Source organism: Geospiza fortis, unplaced genomic scaffold (assembly GCF_000277835.1).
Source record: "Geospiza fortis unplaced genomic scaffold, GeoFor_1.0 scaffold11, whole genome shotgun sequence".
Classification (NCBI taxonomy): domain Eukaryota; kingdom Metazoa; phylum Chordata; class Aves; order Passeriformes; family Thraupidae; genus Geospiza; species Geospiza fortis.
In genome coordinates, this window is record NW_005054304.1 from 3,954,638 (window position 1) to 3,968,916 (window position 14,279).

General features: G+C 42.0%; 1 protein-coding gene across 1 annotated transcript in view; it reads right to left on the minus strand.

Annotated features, from left to right (window-relative positions):
* AFF1 (AF4/FMR2 family member 1) overlaps positions 1 to 14,279 on the minus strand; it is a 66,303-nt gene that overhangs the window by 26,835 nt on the left and 25,189 nt on the right. The gene's annotated exons all lie outside the window — the stretch shown is intronic.

A 14,279-nucleotide genomic window follows, 5' to 3' on the forward strand; every position in this document is an offset into this window, starting at 1 on the left:
AATTTAGAAAACAATTTAAAATCTGCACAGGCAGATTCACACTGCATAGCAAGTGTGTGACAAAACTCTCAGAAATACTTCCATGTCCTCTCCTCATGAGCAATTCCAAAATCCACACACTGTCATGAACTCATGCCCCAAGCCTCGCTCTGCTCCGTTAGGGAATGAATAAGGAAATCAGGATAATAAACTAAAAATCAAACCCAAACTAAACTGCCTGAGGAACCACCAGGCACACAAAAGAGATGCCCCACTGGCCGCAATACTATGTGGGCCATAGATACTACAAAGGATAAGGAGTGGCTGTTTTGACGGTTTTTTTCATAAGGCAAATGGGGTTAGAGAGCTTCTAAGGTTATTTCTTTTTAAAAAGATATTACATTAAAAATTACAGCACACATTTTCATCCCACTCTGTCACATGTGCCAAGTGGAGCTGAAGAACCGTATGGCTCTTGTGTGTGCAAGAAGGAGGCTGAGGCTTTCTCTCTGGTCTTTAAATAGCTTGCCTCATCAGGAGGCTGTGCCAGAGGAGTTTCAAGCAAGATGTCAAAAAAAATCACCTCTCAGAGAGAGTTGGCCGTGCATTATTTCAGACACCACTGTGTGACACCACTGAGATGTGTGGGCTCAGACAAGGCCAGGGGCAGCTAGAGCACACAGAGTGTGCAAGGACAGGGACAGGAGGTCTGGAGCAGGCATTAACTGGAATGGATACAGGCAGCCTCTCGGGCAAGCGTTAAGGTGTCACAGACCTTTCTGTTCCTTCTCATCTCAGTAATTTCCACCCCACTGCTTATCCCTGATATTTGCAAGCCTCTGCTGTCACAGCCCATTTGGAGCTGCCCCCTGACATCCTGTGCACAAACAAGCCCCTTGTTTCTCCATCTCCATCTTAAGTGAAACTGGTGCTGCAGGTACCCAGGCAGTGTAGGAGAGGAACAGCTACAGCATGAGTGCATTCCTGGTATCTCCTCCTAATTAAAACTGAAATGTGTGTGTGTGTGTGTACAGCTCAAGCATGCCAGCTATTGCTCTTTGCCTGATCTTAGACTGAGTTATTAGCACCAACAAAACCCAAGCAAGTGGTGCAGCAACAATGAGAAAAGCCAATTATGAGTTCCGTGCCCTTCATTCTGCTGTCAGGTTTTCTTTGTTTCCTAATGAGAGCTTTGCCCCTACAACTATCAGCAGAGAAGGTTGCCAGCTCTCAAAACCCAAACAAACAAACCAATCACATTTTCAGCTGCTTCCCATTTAATACTATGCTTTAATAGATTTGAATAGGAATGTCTAGTTTTAAATTTATTTTTTCATGTCAACTGCACAGTCATTGCCACTTGAATGCAATGAAGACCACAAAACCGCATACTTCACTGCATGAAGGCATAATTTGAAAACAACAGGCAGGACAAAAATCAGACTGAAACCTACCATCCTGTCCTCACTTCACCCATCTGTGCTCAGCCAGCCAGAGCAGGAGGAGATCTATCTTTCACATTAGATGCCTTCTCCTCCTTGCACACAAGTCACGCTAGCGATATCAAGCCAATTTACTCTCCAAAGCAACTTCCCTCCTGTATTTTTGTGCAGTTAAAAATCCGTCCTCTCTGTGCTACAGACGGACGCAAGATGGACACACACAGGGCATGTTTCCAGAATGACCCAGCCAACAAGAGACAAGGTATATTTTAACCAAGCCTCTACTAATCCTGATGATGGATGCAATAATGTTCTGCCATGTATTGAAAGAGGCTGCCAAAGTTTGAAGCTCAAACCATATTGCTGATTGACACAAATACATAAACATGAAAATTCATAAAGGCTTTCACACGCTATCTTGAGGAACACCAGACACCAAGCAGATTCTCTGCCAAGGCTATTTAAGTGTTCCATATCACAGAACATAAGTCCTACAACTATTTTCATTTTACAAATCTGTAACACCTCTTATATTGTACCCAATATTTGCTAGTAAATAACTGCTAAATAACCCATAACTAGAAAATAGTAATTTAAAAACCTTCATGAAGTTGGTATTTTAGATTATGAGAAAAAGATAACTGGTCGTGCATTCAATGTATGCTTTGCTACCAGCAAATTTTCTGTTCCCTAGAAAGCACACAAAGTCCATGTACAACGTGGTATTTTCCCATGTGCACTAACCCAGTCCATGGCCTTGTATTCCCTGAGCTATGGATCAGGGATATTTTAATTGCTTGTAGCTAAATGGATTGGAAACAATAGAAAATGACTTGGTTTTGAAGCACATCCTGGTGAAACTTAGTAACCACAACAGCTTCCTGAGGCATAAAGCCACACTTTCATTTCTGGCCCAAAGATTCCATCAGCACCCAACTCTTCTAACAAAACACAACTTCCTCAGCTCTGGCATCAACAGCCACTTGGGTGAACCTGGGAAACATCACTGCTGCAGCTACTGCAATTAAAAAAACCCTGCAAACCACTGGAGAAGTGACTACACAGGGGAAACAGGGATGAAAAGTTAACAAAACCATCAAAATTGTGTCAACTAAGAAAGATGCAGGCAGATAGTCAACACGAGATTTTCTTCTGATTTCTTTCATGTTAAGAAGTTGTAGGGATTTGGGGTTTTGCTTGTTTCCTTTTTAAAGTTCATGCAAAAAGTATTAGTGCTTTTAAAAGGAAAAAGGTGGAGTTTGAGCTAAAGCTTACAAGTGTAAATCTTTGCACTGTTGTCTGTGAGGATTAAATCAATAACAAATCAGGCTAAAGTGTGTGCAAACACTTCAAAGCAAACTGTATTTTAGGGATGAGACCATCCCTTCCTTGACTTCACACTTCCCTCATATGCAAGTGTGAGAATACTTGCATATATTTAGGTTTTCCTTGGTGTTATTTTTCTATTAAGCTCAAAAACATTTCAAAAATATACAACAAAAAGGGACTTCCATTACACTAATGAAACCTTTATAGACATAATTTATTTAAAATCTCAAATCATATGGAGCTCAGTATGACTTAATGACTGACCATAAACTATGGCTACAGATTTTAAAGGCCATTTTATTACAGGGAATATTGTCTGAGGTTTCATTACTACTGTAAAATAACACAGAGGTACTATTTGGCAGAGTCCCTTTAACAGCAGCTTTAGTTGTTCCAGAAAATTCAGAAAGCTGCTGCCACAGAACAACAAATCCATGAGAAGGGAGGGCAATTTTCTCAGCAGGTTGCCCAAGACTAGGATTAATTTTCACAGGAGAAATTACTGCAAGACACATCATTTTTGGCACAGAAGAAGAAAGCTCACTCTATTTCAACAGAAACATGACAACCACAACAACAACAAAAAAACCCCAAACATAAAGTAGAATACAAAAGGACGAAACGAGAAAGTTAAACACAAATAAAACTGAAATAGCTGAAGTTTTATAAAAACCTTATATCAGATTCTCTTTGTGGAAAGCAGAAACAAGGTAGCACCCACTGCAGCAGCTGTAAGAAATACATGTTTGGGGATGCACTTGCTTGAGTTTTGTGCCAGCTGCAGGTTGCCAGATGGGTGGGTCAAGCTATGGACAATGAGCAGCAACAGGCAACACATCCTGGGTCTCCCCTCTCACCAACCTAGTTCTTCAACCTCACGGAGAGAGGCTGGAATAATTCCAGCAAATCAAAGCAAAGCTAAAGTGGATCTGCTTGGCATTGCTTCCAGTGTTAAGTTTCACTTCTGTAGTTCATGAAAAACAAAACCTATTTATGCTTTTTGCTGTATGCACACTAAAACAATGCTGAGGCACTACAGAAATTTACAGAAGGATTCTGTCTTATCCAGCCAGATAAAGTCTTTGAAATTACACTACAAAAGCATTTGTTTTCTCATTTGTGTTTATGCTGCTTGCTTGATGTCACAAGACTTCATTGTAGACTACAAATCCAATCTACCAGTCTCAGAGTCCACAGGAGCCTTCTAAAATAAATTCTCTGTGTTCTGTTTCAGGTCCTCTGTGGGCACCAGGGTTTCACCAGCAGCTCGCCTGTAGCCAGGTTCCCTGTGGACAGTTCCACAAGCACACTTAACTCCTTTCAGTCCACTCCTCCCTTTTCCAAGGTAACACCAAAGTTATTCCACTAGAAAAATGCCACACCACCTTCTCTTCTGCTTCTGCCCACACCTCAACCCAGCAGCCCAGTTCCAAGTGAAGAGAGAGGCTCCAGCCTGTCACTGCCCTTGTCGCAGGTTTGAAAACAAACCAAACCATTCCCATGAGCTTTCTTCAGCCGACACTGAATGATCCTGGCAATTTAAGCATTTTACATCAAAATACTCAGCAAACAATGGTTGTACTGTCCTGTTCCTGCGTGGGTGCCTGCAGGAAATAAAACATTCTTTAAAGATTTTACACGCTTTTCTAACCCCGAGATGGATTATTTTGCTCAATCTAAAAATAAATACACGGGCCTCCTTGTGTTCAAACAGCGTAAGAAAAACAAATTGCTGTTTTGTCTTTCTTTGACTGAAGTAGCCAAGGGGGTTGTGTCCTGGGGGAACAGACTGTTGATATGTTTTAATGAAGGATGCATTACAAATCCTGAGCTGCTGACAAAAATATGTGCATCTCTTGCTAGACTCCATCTAATAATAATACAACTGAAATCCAGACAAAGTAAGCGTGGAAGTTAAGTGCAGCATCGCCTGTACATTGCCATGCAGATCAGGACTCCAGCCAAGGCTGATTATCTCTCTAGTAAATTACTCTGCATGAAGAACCTCCACACAAGAGCACCTCTCCACTGCAATGACCATCTGTACAGTAGCTCTCAAAAATCTAGTTCTGACGCCTTGATTCCACAAAACTTTCTTACCTGCTGTCCCCTTAAGGTCTCTCTAGTAAATAATTTTTAATACTGCTTCATGTGAATCTGTAAGTATTGTGTCCATAAAAGGCCGAGGTTGTGTCCCCTTGCTCCCTACAGAATGAATACACAATTTTCTTGCAATGGAAGCATTTGAGTGAGAGCAACAAGTCACTGTTTCAGGACATTTTCTCATGTCCAGTACCACCTCATTGCAATATATGCTCATAGATATACTTTTACAGTATTTTGAATAGCCTGACTCTAGCCTGCTCCAGAAAAAAAGCTGGCCACTGCAGCTGAAACAACAAAAGATAAGAAAATAATAACTATGCTCGTTAAGACCATCAAGGAAATTGGGGCTTTTGGTGGTGAGAGGTATCCTGTGGCTCTGAGGATCACTTCAGATAATTAACTGCTGCTATCTCTCAGAAATGCTTTCCATTTCCAAAGACCACTTTCCCCTTGGAAAACAAGCAGAGTTAGATTTATCATGGCAGCGGTGGCACTTGGTGCACCTCCCCTTAAAGACTCAGTAAACAAGACCTGGAGATGCAGCCTCTCCCAGCTGTTTGAAAGCACCTTCAGCTCCTCCCTGCATTACCAGCATTGCCAATAAAGGTTTGGGAAATAAAACAAATTGAAGAGGCAGGCTGGAGCCTGAAGCAACATTACCAGTCCTCTGCCAGCACCCAGCACATCTCTGTGCTGCTGCTTGGGACAGAGCACACAGCCTGGGGGGATGCTAAAAGGCATCAGTCACCAGGATCAGGGCATCAAAGGAGAAGGCAAGTGGGAGGGACATGAATAAAGGGATCCTTGTTAGTACATCTAAGGATGGTATTCCCAAAGGAAAAAAGAGAAGAAAACACATGTGTTGAAAGGATAGGAATTGTATCTCTCTCCCTAAGAAAATGAAGTTCTTAACTCAGAAAGAGCCTACATGCTATTTTTAAACTTTAGTGCAAATGGAAGAAATATCTTTAAATGCTTCCAAACCAAGGAACTTAACTTGCAAGGGAAAAAATAGCAGGATATCCTTTTGCTTGCAAAGGCAACTATCACTATTGTTTTATAATTGAACTAAATGAAAAAAAAACCCTATTTCTAGATTTTATGTTTTGTGGATGGAACAGCAAGGTGCCTTATTATTATCACCATTATCATGTCTACACAGATGAAAGTTATCCTCAAGACAAATATTGGACAAGTCTCTTGGAAGCCCTCTGTCTTGCTAAAGACAATGGGAAACCAAAGCAAGTCCTGTCCACCAGTCACCTGGTCACTCTTCAATTTTGTATGCTAAACACAGTGACCAGGTAACTGACAGTAGCCTAACTTGGAAGCAGTTTAACTTGTACTTTCAGCTGTAAAAGCAGCATCCAAGGTTGACACAGTCTGCTCCCAGGAGATGTTTGTTATTACTCAGCTGAGCACACACAGACACTTTCATCCTGTCCTCAGAAAACAGCTTTGTGCACTCAGGAAAAAACTCACAGTGCCCTGAGCTTGTTTGCCAGGTGGGAACAGAGGCCAGGGCTGGACAGAGCCTTCTAGAACCTTCTTTGCTTATGCTGTGCCTAGAACAACCAGTCCACAATATTTTAAATCTGTATATAGAAGACTCTTGCTTTTGTCATGATTCAAAATGCAAGTTTCCTTAAAAGACATTTTTATCATTCCCTAAACTCTGCATTAAAGGCTGCAGACAGTGTTCCCCAAGTCCCAGAAATTCCTTATGGACAGGCTTACACTGCAGAGCTGTCACACACAATTTTTACCTGCAGCTAAGCAAAGCAGGAGGTGCTGAGCTAAGGTACCTGGCTGGCATTTGAGAAGTGATCCTTGTCACTCAGGAAGGCTACAGGCCATCAGCCTCCCAGGTTCAAAAAGTTATCAGGAAACAAAGCAATGCTGAGAGGATGGGAGAGGATCAGTTCACTGTTTCTTTCCTTGTTTGTATGATCTGGAGGGAAGAAATGGCTTTTTTGCTTATTTAACATACTGTCTGAATGGCTTGGAATTAAAATCCAAACAAGGAGAGATGGTTACAAGAAGTTCCAAGACACCAACAAACCTCTGCCTAACGAAAAACTTTCTCCATCTTTTCCGGATGCATCCTAGGGACAGCAAAATGGACAAGACTACAGACATTTCCAGATTTTCTGTATCGCTGTTTCACTGCCCGCAATTTCCTTCATGCATAATTGCTCAAAAAATGCCAATGTTCGTGAAAAGTTCCCACAAACCAATGGCAAAATAGCCAAATAATTTAAAATACCTCAGGGATGTGAGCAGGCAGGCCCATGATGGATAGGGCTCACCATCTTCACCACCTTTGTGTACTGTGACATTTTTATGTCCTCTCAGGCAATGTCTCTACATTGTAATAGTTTCACACACAATCCTTAGACTCCTGAAAGCTGGACAAGCATTTCCCTGTGTGTGCACCACAGAAGGCTCTGAGGAAATGTCTAAGGGAAGGGTAGGACATACCCAAGGGGTTACTGCTACCATAGCAAACAGAAAAATAAATACCACACTGCTTCTCCTCTTGCTTTCATTATGGAAAAATGTGCAATATTATTATGGTAACATCAATACTGTGTTGGCAAAGAGGGGCAGGAATGGAGCTGACCTGCACCAAGAGGCAAGGGATGTCCTTTGCACTGGTAAAGCACAGATGGCATTCCTTCAGCACACACAGCCAAAGATTAACAAAGCAAAAATGCAAAGAGACAAGCATTGTGACAGCCCAAGAGCACCTTCAGTAAAATGCCTACTTCAAGTGAAAACATTCAGGCTGAATATACCATACCTTTCACCTCTAGAGAACAGATGGTGTCCAGCCAAGTCTGAATTACAACTTGGTCTGAACAGCAGTGAGCTGACAGGTTGATGAAAGAAATCAAACTATTCCTTGTCTGAGGAGGAATAGGTTGAATCTAACATAACTTTGTCTCCTGTTACACTAATTCACTCTGTATCTTACCAAACCTCGAGCATTCTTCATAAGCCACTGCTATTCAAAACACAACATGCATAAGTCATGTTTAAAAAAACTTATGTTCTTAAACCAAGTTAAAAAAATATAAGCTTTAGAAGAAATATATACCACAGAGTTAATAGGGAATCGTTCCACACACTGTTTATTTTACAACAAACTTGTAAAATGCTCAATCATTCTGCCAGTGTGCTCGTTCTACAGACACAGAAACATGCAAACACATACAGCAGTTAACCTTAAAAAGCATGGGGAAGTGCTCACTCACTTCTCCCCTTGGGGGTGCTTTCAACTCAATAGTGTATTAAAACAAATACTTGCATTTAGGCTCTAATTCAAGATAAATGCTCTTAAAATTACGCTAATACAGAAACTGAATTCTCTCATCTCCCAAGATAAGGAAGAAATAAATATTGTTATGTTGTTGCTATTCTTTCTAACTTTGAGCAGTGAAAAAGATCTGAAAACTTTAAGTAGGTTTTTTGGAGTTTTTTTAATGGTCAATTTTTTCTTTTCACTTAGTGAAGCTTAGTAAGCCAGCCAAGATAACATTTCTGACTGTGGCATAACCTAAGCTACATGGCAATCTCTTGAATAGCAAAAGTTACTGTTTGTCTTCAAAGGAAAGTGCACATTTGAACAAGTCACCTAAACTGGAGTTTCTGTAAATAATGGGAGTTTAGGTCAAGTTTCGTAACTGGTTAAAAATTAGTCTACAAGCCAAGTACTATTGAGCTCTATTTCCTCAGCAGCCAAAGCAAACATCACCCTTGTTCCTTCCTCCTTTGATCCCAGAAAAGCTCCATCTGAAGAATAGGCAGAAAGGCCAAAGTGGTTGAATTTAGAATCCTAGAAAGGAGGGACTCATAGAAGGCCATAGTGTCTTTTATTAGATGAAGGAGGCAGTGGGGAAGGGAGGGGACAAAGGACATTTCCAGCATCCAGCCCTTGTTGGGTTTAAAATGAGCACAAAGTGATGTCAGCTGCAGTTTGTCTCCCTGTGGTTGGGTACATGCAAAGGAAGCTGGGCTGATGGCAGAGCCCCTCTGGGAATGCACCCAGACCTTTGGCTTGGAGTAGAATGGACTGCCAAGATACCCCTGATTGCGTGCAAAAAGAACATCTCAATATCTAATGACATTTATGAACCATTTGACCCACAGAACAAATTGGCAAGAAAATGTAACACCGCTAAAGCAGTTTGGAGGAGAAATTGGTGTGTCAAAAAGCAGGAGGATCAAAAAATTAGGAGTATCACCTTTTCCAACAGGGAATTAAAATATTCTGCTGGCTTAAAACAATACAGCACTATTTTATTGTCCAAGTAATAAATGCTTATCACTATGAAGATAAAAACTGGCATCTAAAGCTTGGGAGAGAGAAGGATGTTAAAGATAATTCAGACAGCAACATTGTTAGACATCAGAGAAAATGAAAAATGAGACCTGAAACTACAAAGCACAGAATAACAACACAAGGAAACAAATAAGAGAGGCATAACTCATATAAAAACAGACGACAGTGAGTAGTGTGCCGGGGCAGGAACACTACTACTTGCTGACTTCTTTTCAAAAATTACCATAGTGCTGTAGGCCAGCTTTGGTGAGCTCTGGTAATCTCATGCCCTACCCAGGGCCATCAGAAGCCCTTCTCCATGCAGGACTGTACTGGCTCATACAAACAGCAGGGGAACTCCTCTCCCTTTGATGCTGGTGCTGGCTGAAAACCACGGAGCTGACCTCAGTGAGGCACCATCCTGCTGCAGCACCCACATGGGGCAAGAGCACTGTGAGCAGTGCCCAAGAAGCAAAAGCAGTCCCACCAGACTTGTCATAACCCACATCACTGGGCTGATGCATATTCCTATGGAGCATCCTTAAGCTGCAAAATGCCACTTCCACCAAGGCTCACTGGTGGCCAGTAAAAAAAAAATCCCATAAAGTAAGAAATGCAACGCAAAGCACATGCTAGCTAAACATTTTCCTATACTCAAACAAAGCAAAGAATCAGATCAAAGTCCAGGAGGTGCTCAAAGTAGCATTAGGAGAGTGCTAATGTGATGACCAACATAGGAAGATAAATCTTGTGTTTCATTCATGAAAACATATCTCTTGAACCAGGAGCCTACAGCCAAAATAATTCATTCAGAGGCTTGAAACAGGAAGATTCACTCTCTGAGGAAACATCTCCAGTGGCATTTGTGACCACCAAAACAAAGACCTCCAGGCTGGCACTTACCTATGAAGTACTGCTTGGCCAGGGAGAAGCACAACCACACCCAGGTGTTTTAAGACTTGGCTCGTTTATAAGCTTTTTCACCCTTCAGTAACTAGAGAAGTTAACTCCATTTACATGAGGCAGCCTGCAGTTATTACAAGACTCACTGGAAACACTCCCCTCTCCCTACCAGCCCGTCCTTCAGCGACCTGCTCCCAGGCAGATGTGAAAGGCAGACCCAGACACGGCCTCCACTGGACTTCACAGGGCTGGGTGCCTGCCTGGGCTCCACCTGGTCCTGCTTAAGACAACTGCTGACCCCACCCTGGCACCGGCTGTGTGCTGCACTTACCTCTCTGAACATGTCTTACTGCCTTCCCACATGGCAGGGCAGATTTCCTGTTTTCATACATTGCCTTGTCAGCCCTAATCAGTGTCAATAGGTTATGGTGTCTTTTGTGCTGGCGGCGTCAGCCCTGACAGGAAAGAACTTTTAATCTCTTCCCTCACACCGAGCCATGAGAAGCTGCAGGCGCTCCCAGACATAACTCCCTTGGCTCCTCTCCGAAAAATTCTCTCAAGCACTCGGTTGCTTAGCAATATTTGCCTTCCCCCTGTACAGTTCAAATTGGCAACATCTGTCCCTTTGGCACTTTCCACTTGTGCAAGAAACAGCGTAGAGAGTTTCAGAAATCTACAGAGAGGTTGGTGGAGGATGATTCGCGTGAGCCATCAGAGCTGCTTTGGCATCTTATTGCTGGTTTATTTCCAGCCTGGGTAGAAAATGTGGCTTCTTCCAAAGGAGATGCACACAAGGGAAAATCCTCTTTTGCATCTGGTGGGACTGACCTATTAAATCAAATACAAGTAGCTTTTGCTGTTTACATAACTACACCCGCACGCTCTGGCTTGGTTTAGCTGAAAAACCCAAACAAAACACAGCACTGACATACAATTCTTTCCTGTCAACTGGGATTGACTGTAACTTCTCCTAAGATACTGCATGCTCATCGAGTGAGGGAAAAACAAGAGAAGCCAAAATGTGTTTATGCATTTAAAAATGCAGAAGCTGTGTGCAATCCCGACCTCGTAACCACTAGTCAAACCCCCAGACTGCCTGGGGTCCATGCAACCATCCCAAGAGGCAACAATCAAGGTCATTGCCTCTGGATGTACCTGCAACCCAGCAAATGAGGGGAACAAGAAATTAAAATAATGTAAGAGCATAAAAAGTACCAACTGCTTCAGTTCTGAGAGCCAAAAGGGAACATGGAGAAGACCCAAGTGAAAGGATTTGTCTTCGGGCACTTGATATGACAATGAGCAGCAGAGAATCCCACAATAAACCTTCCTCTGACTGCAATTCATTTCTGCTCACACCACAATGCCCAAGACTTGTGAGAAAGGCATTGTATAGCACAGCTTCAGATATTTACATGCAAGTTATTAGGGAAGCCTACCAAAAATGACACTTTCAGCTCTTATGGTGAGGTTGAAGCTTACTTTTTTTACCTTTACAACTTTTTGTATCCAAAACAGTCAGAAAAAGTAACAATTCTCATTCATGTTTGATCTGCTTCTTTAGCAGTCACACACCAGCAGCAAGACAAATTGATACAATGTCCGTGGGGAAGCATGGAAACCCTTCTCCAATCACCTAAGGCACTTCTGATCATAAAAAGGGCAGCAGAGGCAACACAGAAGTAACACCTTGTTACCTGTCTTGGTGCAAAGCAAGGAAAATAAAACAGTCAAAAAAGAATTCAAGAGACAAGGGGAAAAAAAACCCAAAAAACCCACAGTCTCCTTCTATTCAGTAAATGAGAAATACATAAAAGATCGGTAGAAAGATGACAGTAGCTTAATGATGACTACTGCGTATTCATTATATAAGGCCAACAGTGCTACATGTGTCTTTAAAGATTTTCATTTTGAAATTATGCAGAATTAAAACAATATATTTATTTCTACTTTACAGGGTTAACCTGTCTGACAGCTTCTGCCAGTAGAAAAACTCAGGTGCCATGAAGAGAAGTCCAGTGAAATATTATTTACCTAGAACAGACTTTTTATATTTGCCATCCAAACATCTTCATAGGTATTTAGTAATTCCTATCTACTACATAAAAATCACATTTTAATTGGTGAACATTGATAAATGTTTACTGAGGAAAACACAGCTCAATGACAGCAACTTGAACACAAGGATAAAACAGTGTTACCAAAATGACTTTACCCATCTGGGCTGCTTCGTTGTTGCTTAAGGGTTCTAAATTGGCTGCTTCCTTATTTGCTTCCCAGTTCACAGGCAGGAGAGTCTGATGAGGCCTCATTACACAAGGTAGAAGGAGCTTTGCCCTAACACCCCCAAAATTTTTGGGAAAACAAAGCCAAATATTCAATGAGCATCAAGGGCTGTACATTCCTCCACACCCTATGCCCTTAATAATGCTTGAGGATTTATAAACATTCTCCCTCAAAACAGCCTGGCTGCTTCTTCCCCTGCTGTCAAACTGATTCCCTTTCACACATCACAGTCTGTGTCAATGGGGGCAATACAAGGGTCTTTGTTGGTGCTGCAGCCCTCCTAGAGACATGGAGAGGGAGAATGGCTTTAAAAGCATCTTTGTTTAGGTGCTGGAGAAGAGGAAAAACCTGGCACATGAAGAAAAGGGATACATCCAAGCTTCTTCATGTGTGCTATATTTTTAAGCCTTCTCACAACAAATTCGGGAAGATGCCTTAAAGGGACAGTGATGACATTTGAAAGTGAAGGCTTTGATTTGGGGAAGAGGGGAAAGAGCTGCTCAGTGTCTCTGTGAATGCAAAGTGAGTCACTGCACTGTTATCCACTGTGGATTCATTCACTCTGCAGTGAAACTGCATGTCTATTTGGCCTGGAAGGCTGAACTTTTCAGTGTTCCCATGAGCAGGAGCTGTCAATAATGAATTCACAGCTGCAGGTGAAATATGCTTTAGAAATTCAATTAACCAGAACACATGTTGAGGAAATGGCTTTCCTAAGTCATGTCAAGGGAGATCACAGGAAAAACTGTATTTGGCATGTGGCTGTTCAGTAAACTGGGGACAAACAGTTCAGGGAAGAGGAGGGAAGAGCAGCAGAGTTTCTGCTAGTCTAGAACCATTCACTGTCAGGGTCATTGCAGGGCAAGAGCCTCCCCACAGCCCCTGTTTCACCAAGAACTAAAGAGGGGGATGACCTTCCAGCCAACAGACCCCCAGGCAGCCTCTCTTATACAGGACATCCAGCACACAGGCCATATATCCAGGGGTGCCACCTCACTGTTTCTCCCTCTTCTCCCTCCAGGCTTCAGCCCTGGAGAGCTTTATTATCAAAGAGATGTTCATCATTGAGACCAAACAGAGGTAAGCAAATGGGAAAATGACAAGACTGAAAAAAGCAGAAATCAAAGTAATGTATTTTTCATTAGAGCTTAAAGAGCCATTATCCAAAATGCCTGTATTCCTCCTTGCCTATGCACAGAAAACAATCAGGGGCCACAGCCCAAAGATCCCTACTGCAAAGCAGCATCATTCAGCATATTCACAAAAAGGGTTTCTCTATCAGCTTCAAAATGGACTAAGCATATAATTAAAACCAGGGTCCTGACTTGTGCAAAAACATTTTTTTTTGTTATCTTCAATTCTCTTTTTACTGTGTTCTTACTTTGCCACAGATGAAACAGAAGGAGCGTGAGCAATGCTACTCCTGCAGTGGCAACTGCAGGATTTTCATGGGCATTTGGACTCAGACTCACGTGCTCAACAGAAAGAGAGAAAAAGGTCTCATCCAGCACACAGCATTATATCTAATGCTGCCCTATCAAAATTCATATTAAACCAGAGTTACATGAGATGACAGAATAAGCATGGGGATGGGAAAAGAGATAAGACAATAATGCAGATGAGACAATAAGATAATGTGGAAGGTGATGCCCTGCACTGCTTTCTTTCTCTCCCAGGAGTAAAATCTGGTTAAGCAAATAAGGTAATGTGACCTCAGTGAACTTCCTGTTTTGAGGTGTGATGCGCAATTGCCAAACCTACTTAGTAGCAAATAAAGTCTCTCAGCATGAAAGTATTTTCACAGCTTCTCAGCAATGTCATTTTGACAGTTTCCTCTCATTTCCCACAAGATGCTGCCTACAGCCATTTGCAGCTGATCCACACCCTTTTCCATGAAAAACAGACTGCAT